Source organism: Pyrus communis, chromosome 11 (genome assembly GCF_041283825.1).
Source record: "Pyrus communis isolate YQ-2024b chromosome 11, ASM4128382v1, whole genome shotgun sequence".
In the NCBI taxonomy this organism is placed as follows: Eukaryota; Viridiplantae; Streptophyta; class Magnoliopsida; order Rosales; family Rosaceae; genus Pyrus; species Pyrus communis.
The window spans coordinates 5,775,423-5,783,309 of NC_142575.1; the positions used below are offsets into that span (position 1 = coordinate 5,775,423).

At 33.3% G+C, this 7,887-nt stretch overlaps 1 protein-coding gene and 1 long non-coding RNA gene across 2 annotated transcripts in view; both read left to right on the forward strand.

The window, feature by feature from the left end:
- Nucleotides 1-7,887, forward strand: part of LOC148692761 (putative disease resistance protein At4g27220) — a 91,669-nt gene that overhangs the window by 31,203 nt on the left and 52,579 nt on the right. The window lies entirely within an intron of this gene.
- On the forward strand, nucleotides 2,159-2,831 carry LOC148692768 (uncharacterized). The gene is made up of 2 exons (XR_015953654.1): nucleotides 2,159-2,472; nucleotides 2,589-2,831. It is a non-coding gene; the product is annotated as an uncharacterized LOC148692768 (long non-coding RNA).

Below are 7,887 nucleotides of genomic sequence, written 5' to 3' on the forward strand. Positions count from 1 at the left end.
ATCACTCTTCGCATTCTTTGAATTTTCTCAGAAAAATTTGGCTTTTGTGAACACTAGGGCCGACTAGAAGGAGACCCCGGAAGCCCATGTGTTCAAGGTGGACGTTTCGGGGATGTTTTGGGGCTAAAAAAAAAAAGATTAAGAGAAATATTACTAAATCGTAATACTAAATGTTAATTATTTTTAAAATAATGACCTGTGTGTAGTTAATTTGATACTAATTTTGATTTATGTGTTTTAAAATAATGAAATTTTCAAGTAATAGAATAATCGAAAGACAGCTTCCGTTGTAAAAATTTAGATTTGAACTTTTTGGTTAAGGTTGTTAGGTTCCATATTCGAATGTAAAAGTCATGTTAATTTTATGTTACTTGTCATTTCACTCTATATTTTTCACGCGGTGCAATACCAAGCCCCTTTCTCACTTCTCCCTCTTCGTCTCTCTATACCTCCATTCCGTCTTCTCTCTGCTCTGTCTCTCTTTCCATCTTCAAAACATTTTGTGAGTTTTTAGAGTTTAAAGCTCTGACTGGATCAGTTTGAATGAAAAGTTTTAACCAAGCTTCTAAGAGATAAGGTCTCTTTCTCTGGAATTTTCTTAACTTTTAAATTTTTAATTGGCAGTAAATTTTTGTTAGGGCTTTGATTAAGGCGTTGATGGACAAAATAAATTTCAGGCCTTTTGTGGATAATTTGAAGGAAATTAACATTCACAAAAACACTAGTATATATTTCTTTTTGTTGATAGAACAAAAGAAATGACATAAAATTTAGAAAAACTGGTAAAGGATTTATAGGCAGCAAAAGGCAAGACCCATGGTGTACAATTGAGATTTTATAGAAATGACTTTTAGATTTGCTAGTTTAGGATTTTTCTTTATGGCTTTAAGATGGCGGTGGAAAATAGACGATGAACAGAAGAAAGGAAAGAAATGCAATTTTTAACTCACACGTAAAGGTACGTCCATTCTATTAACATAGGGATAACGCATAATTTAGGTTGAATCTTAGTACAAAGGCTTTTGATAACGCGTAATTTCACGAGTGAATATCTTCCTTACTCACATTTCTTAGAATTTTTTTTTTTTTTTTTGGGTCAAGGGTTTGGAATATTCAATAAAAGAAGTCCAAACAAACGAACTACATCTTACATAGCCCTAGACAACACCGACATATAGAAAGAAGAGATCACTTATGCAAACAAATCATAAGTAATCGTTCTTCACTGCAGAAAGAAAAGACCATAATCTCTACTTGTTACTGCTACCTTCTGTAACCCTCGGCCTCATTTTGTCAACAAAATTGTAACAATGGTCTATCAATGTTAACTCAATTAGAGTATTCGTCTCTCAACTAAAAATTTACGACCATTGTAACAATTGGGTATTTTTAGTTAAGGGACCAATGGTCACATATTTTTAGTTAAGGAATCATTGTTTCAATTCAGTTAAAGTTGAGAAACTATTGTTACAAATTCCTCTTTATGCTATTTACAAAATTATTGCAAAGTTTCTTGCCAATCGGATCAAGGATGTCCTTCCCTCTATTGTGAGCAACTCTTAATTTGCTTTCTTCGCAGGCAGGCGAATTGGAGACAATATTATGCTTTTGAAGGAGTTTCTTAAAAATTACCGTAGAAATAATGGTCTTCCTAGATGTGCCTTGCAGGTGGACATTCTGATAGCTTATGATGCCTTGTTGGGAAATGGGTTACTAGGATTAAGCTGGTCCATGGCTCATTTAATTGTAATTGGAAGGAAAAAAACATTTTTACTAAAAACGTTTTCAGTAATTTTAAAAACACTTTTAAACGAATCTGTACAAAATTCATACATTACGACTAATAGTAAGCCTACTATTGTTCAAAATAGAATACCAATTCTAATTGTGACGTTTGTACTGTGAAATAATGTGATGCCACGAAGAGGATGGCTCAAGCCATGTATTGTCCTTTGAGAAGTTGGGGTTGGGAAGCAATGCATCCAATTTTCTTTCACTTTATCCTTTTCTTGTGAAAGAGAATACCCAATGGTTCGTAAGCAAAACATCCAAATCTTTTTCACTTTTTTTTTCTTGTTAAAGAGAATACAAAATGGGTTCGAAAGCAATGTACCCCATTCTCTTTCACTTTGTCTTTTTCTTGTTATAAGAGTATAAAAATACCTTACTTTAGAATCACCTCCTCTTGAGGTAATGCTCGTTAAATGTATTTGTTTGCTTCTCTATTTATATTGGTAGAAAACTCTTATCAACCCTTCCCCATTGAAATTATCTGCTCATATATTTGCATTGCTGAGGTAGCATAATCTGTCCTTCTTGTGCATGATACCATTCAACATTCATATTTTCTAGCAAATTCGTGAAGCACCAATACCAGTACCAGTCACATGAGTTGTTGTTGAATAAGGCATAGATTTCAGAATTTCACTTTTACTTTGCCAAACTGTTGCATTGGGTTGATTTACAATACAGGTAAGCATGTACATCTTGGAAACTCTATTTCTTTTCAATATTTGTTGTCTTAGGTGTTTAGTTTTACCCATGTGTGTTAAGAAACAAAAGTGTTGATGTTACATTACATTTTCTAGAAAATTCGTGAAGCACCAGGTCCAATACCAGACATATTGTTGTTGAACAAGGCATAGATTTCAGAATTTTATTTTTTCTCTAGCGGATAGTAGGGTTGATTTACTATATAGGTACGTATGTACTTCTTAGGAACTCCATTTCTTTTCAATATTTGTTGTTTTAGGTGTTTGTACTATATGTTATTGTGTTTTGATGTTCATCTATGTCAACTGAAATTGAGCTAATTCCCCCTTATAATCGAATTTTTATTTTTCTCATTGCAATACAAAAAGTTCAAAATCGCGTCACTATATGGAGGTGAATTGTAAACTATTCGAAATTTGCATATTGTGAATTAATAATGAGTAAATAAATATACACATGCATTGAAACCATCAACTGAAAATATGACTTTACCCTTTGAAATTCAATTTCCTTTAACTAAAACTCATCATAGTATATTTTCCTTACAAAAACTCAATGACTTTATGTATATATTTTTTTGCTTCTCCTGTTTATATTGTTAGAAAGAGACATATTATTAAGTTATCAACCAATGATATGTACCAAAAATTAAAATTAAACAAACCAAAACTAAAATCAAACGTACCATAAACTAGAATTAAACGTACCAACACTAAAACTAAACTTATCAATCAACGATATATACAAAACTTAACGTACCAAAAATTAAAACTAAATGTACCAATCGATAATATGAACAAAATCAAGTATAAAAACCTATAATAAACGTATCAATAATGTATACAAAATAATACTCTCAATAAAATGTAGACATAATAATTTAAAAAATATAAACATCCACCATTTTCATTATCTTGAACGTAAAATTATATTTTAATTTTAGGAGAAAAAAATATTTTTTTACGAAGAAATGATAACAAAGAGATAATTTGATAAGCATCAGGTGGGACTTTGTAGCAAGGCTTCATATCGTTACAGGTTTGAGCTAAGTGATGCTTAAGCCTTAAGGTATGAGTCATAGAGGAAAACTAACAAACATCAACACAAAACTCAAACAAAAGATAAAGATAGAAAAAAAAAAAAAAAAAATTTTATCATGCATCAAGAATTAACTTGAACCAACCAAAGCATGACGAAATTAACTTGAATGTTAGAAGCTTGCTTAAGGTAATCGGCGACAGACTTCAACCAAAGCATGGAATTTTTTGGTCATGCATCAAGAATTAACTTGAATGTTAGAAGCTTGCTTAAGGTAATCGGCGACAGAATCAAGATAATCGTTCAGTATAAATAGTGCATATGTTCTTCCACTAGAGGGGGATGATTGGTTTTTGATGATTTTTGAACTAGGTATTTTGAAATTTAGCATTTTGGTGTTGGATTAGGGAATTGGATGTTGAAATTTTGGATTGAAAATTTTAATGGTGGTTGAAATTGAAGTTGAAGCAAATAATTTAAATATTTTCTAACATATATGAGTTTATTTTTTATTTTTTATTATCCTGTTTTTTAGTCCGACACTGTACCAAATACTTCACTAAGTTAGTTCAGTTTAGTTTATTTTAAGACAGTCCAACTTAGTTCCTAAAGCTAGTCTAGTTCAAGGTAGTCCTATACAACAAATGTACCTTAAAAATGGTATACATACCAAAGGATCCAAAGGCTTTAAACAATCTTACCATCCCCCAAAGATTATGTGGGATTTCATTTATACGTGAGTATTCCATATGCCACTGCATTTAGGAATGAGCACTTGGAATCGGAAATTCGAAATCAAAACACGAATCAAATCAAATCGCACTAAATGATTTTATTTTTACGATTTTAAAACGATTTTGGTTTGAATCCGAACCGTAGTACGAAGAAACGTTTTGGCAACATCTGAAATCAAGCCGAAACCGAATCACACCGACAAAATTAAGAAAATATTTAATTTAATATCAATGTGGACTAGCTGATCAAGGAGGATGATATATCTGCACCTGAACGAAAAGGCCCCTACTATTACCATCAAAGGACTCTCAAAGGTATAGAGTACATTCCGCATAGAGCATCTTTAAATGAGATGTTAAAATTGCCACTTACGCATACAACAATAAAAAATAGTAGTAAATTTTCTCCAACCGAACCTTCAATTTCTTACGTGGCGCTGAGTCATTTGAAGGTAAGGCATTTTGCTATCAAATTTGACAGCATATGTCAAATTCATTAAATGATATTTTAATAGATTACTATAATATATAATAAATGTTGTTATGTTTTTGAAATATTTGATTGGTTGCCTTAATCATTGGACTTCACAAAAAAAAAATTATTAAATGACATTATTATTTAACATATCAGGTGAAGCAAAATATTGTACAAAATGTCAAATTACCACATAAGCTATTAATTATCATTTTGGAGACACAAAGGAAATGAAATCTATACAGTTTGTGTCATTGATGGCGAGACAGGATCATGTGGGTCTGCCTCTAGTTGCTACAACATCCTAGTTTGCAAATGGTTTGAAACCGAAATCAAAACCTTTTGAAACCGAATCAAACCGCAACCAAATGGTTCGGTTTTATCTTGATTAATTCAAGCTTCAAATTCACACCGAACTGAACTGGCAAAAAATTCAGTTTCACTTCAAAACCGCACAGAACCAACCCGTGTCCACCCCTGATCTGCATTGGAGGAAAACTGGGGAAAACCTCCCGGTAACCTCAACTCCGATGGAGAAAATCTATTGGAGATTGAAGATTTCCATACAAAATTTCTATACGATTTTTGCCTTCTCTTGTAATTTCATTATGATTACATACTTCAAAAATTTCTCATAACTGAATAGTACAAATTTGTCTCGCCTGTTGCCTTGTGGGCTTCAAGTCCTTGGTGACCCTCCGACAGCCACGGAAACGACAACCCACTTCTAAGATCGGAAGCTAGCTTATGGAGACGGTGTGTCGGAGATTGTCTTGACGGTGGATTCGAGCTGTGGCATCTGAATCTTCTTGAAACCGGTATCTGGCTGACTTGCAGAGCCACCATCGCAAAGAAATCTGAAAAGCTCAAACCTTATCTTTTTCTCCTATAACGATGTCGTTTTAGTGAATTGGTTTAAGTTTGTATACTTTTAAGTTTTATACGTAGTATACTCACGAGAGTTTTTTGTTTTGTTTTTTTTGTCAAATAATAAATTTTGTTAGATTAGTCATCGATGAGTGATTAGCTACTAATAAATTCGGGCCCATACCATCATGCAGAGGCTTAACACTTTTTTACTATTGTGATAAAGTGGACGAATTCGGACTCCTGCAATCATACGATGACTTAACATTTTTTACTATTGTGGCAAAGAACTACTTGCTACCCACGCGAGTTGGTTGGATATATACAAAAGGGTCCCTGCAGCCGTGAGACCATGAATTTCCCCATCAGCCTTGGTGCCAGTCTGCCAAACAAAGAAAAAATGGAAAGTAAAGAAGGGGGAAAAAAAAAGGAAAAGAAGGTGATGGTGGAACTGCAGAAAGAAATAAAGGAAAAGGAAAGGGGGGAGTCCACGTGAAGAAAAGGCAGAAGAAAGAAAACAAAAGATGCATGAGCATCCTCGTCGAATTTTGTTTTTGTAAGAATTATAAAGATCATTTAATTACATTCATTTATTGTATATCGGTTATAAATTATTTTAAACTGATCATGCAATATAAACGAATATATTAGAGAATTCTTAAAATTCTCATTCTGACAGAATTCTCTTTCAAAAAAATGGTGAAAGTTGAGCCAGAAAAGAAAAAGAAAGAGGTAAAAGAAAGAGAAAAAAAAAAAAAACAGATGGTGGTGTCTGGCATGCAATCCAGAAGTAGAAAAGTGATGAATTGTGGCAGACAAATAAAAAAATGTGAAGAAAAAGTGGAAGAAAGAAACAAAGGAGTGGAGTGAAAGCGGGGACTGGGGAGTGTGGGCACGTGAAGAAGAGAAAAAGAAAAGAAAGTGGTGGTAACCACATGTGAAATGGCATGTACCATCATGTTAGCAGATCCAATAAAGGTGACATTTTATCATAATAATGTAAAAGTTGTTTGTATTTCTACGCGAATTTCGCTGAGACAAATATCGAGTTGCTTCTTTGTGTGATATGTATGAATTCAAGTGATATTCATATCTACTTTTGACAAACAAAAGTTGATTTGGCTTGCTCAGTATACCCGAATGACTTTTCGGCACTTGACTTGATGATACTATTTTTTTTTTTTTTAAGGGACTTTTTGGCACTTGACGATGCTTGAAAATCAGCTTAAGATGCACATTATGGACATGCGCTCTAGCATTGAGTTTTCAGGATTGAATGGGATTGCGGATCTTGCACAAAAAATGGTTGAGACAAAATAAGAAACTGTTTACCTATTAGTTTACTTGATGTTGACATTAGCACTCATGTTACCAGTTGCATTTCCCAGTGTAGAGAGCATTTTGTGCTATGAGGATTGTGAAGAATTGGTTACTCAATCAAATGACAGGTGATTGTTGAATTGCCTATATTGAGAAAGACATTCGCAATGATATCAAACATGAAGTTATTAAGTAACGATTTCAAAATATGAAAACTCGTCCATGGCAAATATCATTATAACTAATGGATATATTATCAATCAATGCTGATTTGTTGTCGTAGAATAGGCTTCAGTTTTATTTTTCCTTATTTAGTTAAAATATTGTCAGTATAGATAAGTGTCTTTGCATCCCTTTAATTTTAACAGGTTCGATGATGACCGCTTGCTCAAGAAAAATGACTGCAGAACATTGGTGTTACAGGTTAGTGTCGAGAAGTAATGTACTTGAATGGATGACCATAGGCTGCATTTTGCAGTTGGTATTTGGCATGATATGTCGTTTTGTATCCAAAAATTATAGAGCTTTACAGTTGAACTAAATTGCAATTGAATTGAAGGAGAATGAGTGTGCGTTTTACATTGATTAGTTTGCTCGCGATCTTCATTCAACACGTGTAGAGATGGCAAAGGATCATTCTGAAATCTATTGTCTCTTTACTTCAGTTGCTAATTTGGCAGAATGATGCACCAAGCCAAAGTTTGAAACCAAACCGAACATAATCCTTTGGTTATCTAATCTACGCTAAAATGATGCACCAAACCAAAATGTATATTCTAATTGGTAATATGTCCTCCTTGTCCATGATACCATTCCACATTCAAATTCTCTAACAAGTTTGTGACAACCTATTCCGATTTTATCGAATTTTAATTTTCAAAGATGAGAAGTGACCAAAATGCCCCTGTTGGGTTCAGCGGATACGTGGATGTTTGAGCTAGTGCTTAATTTGTATCATTT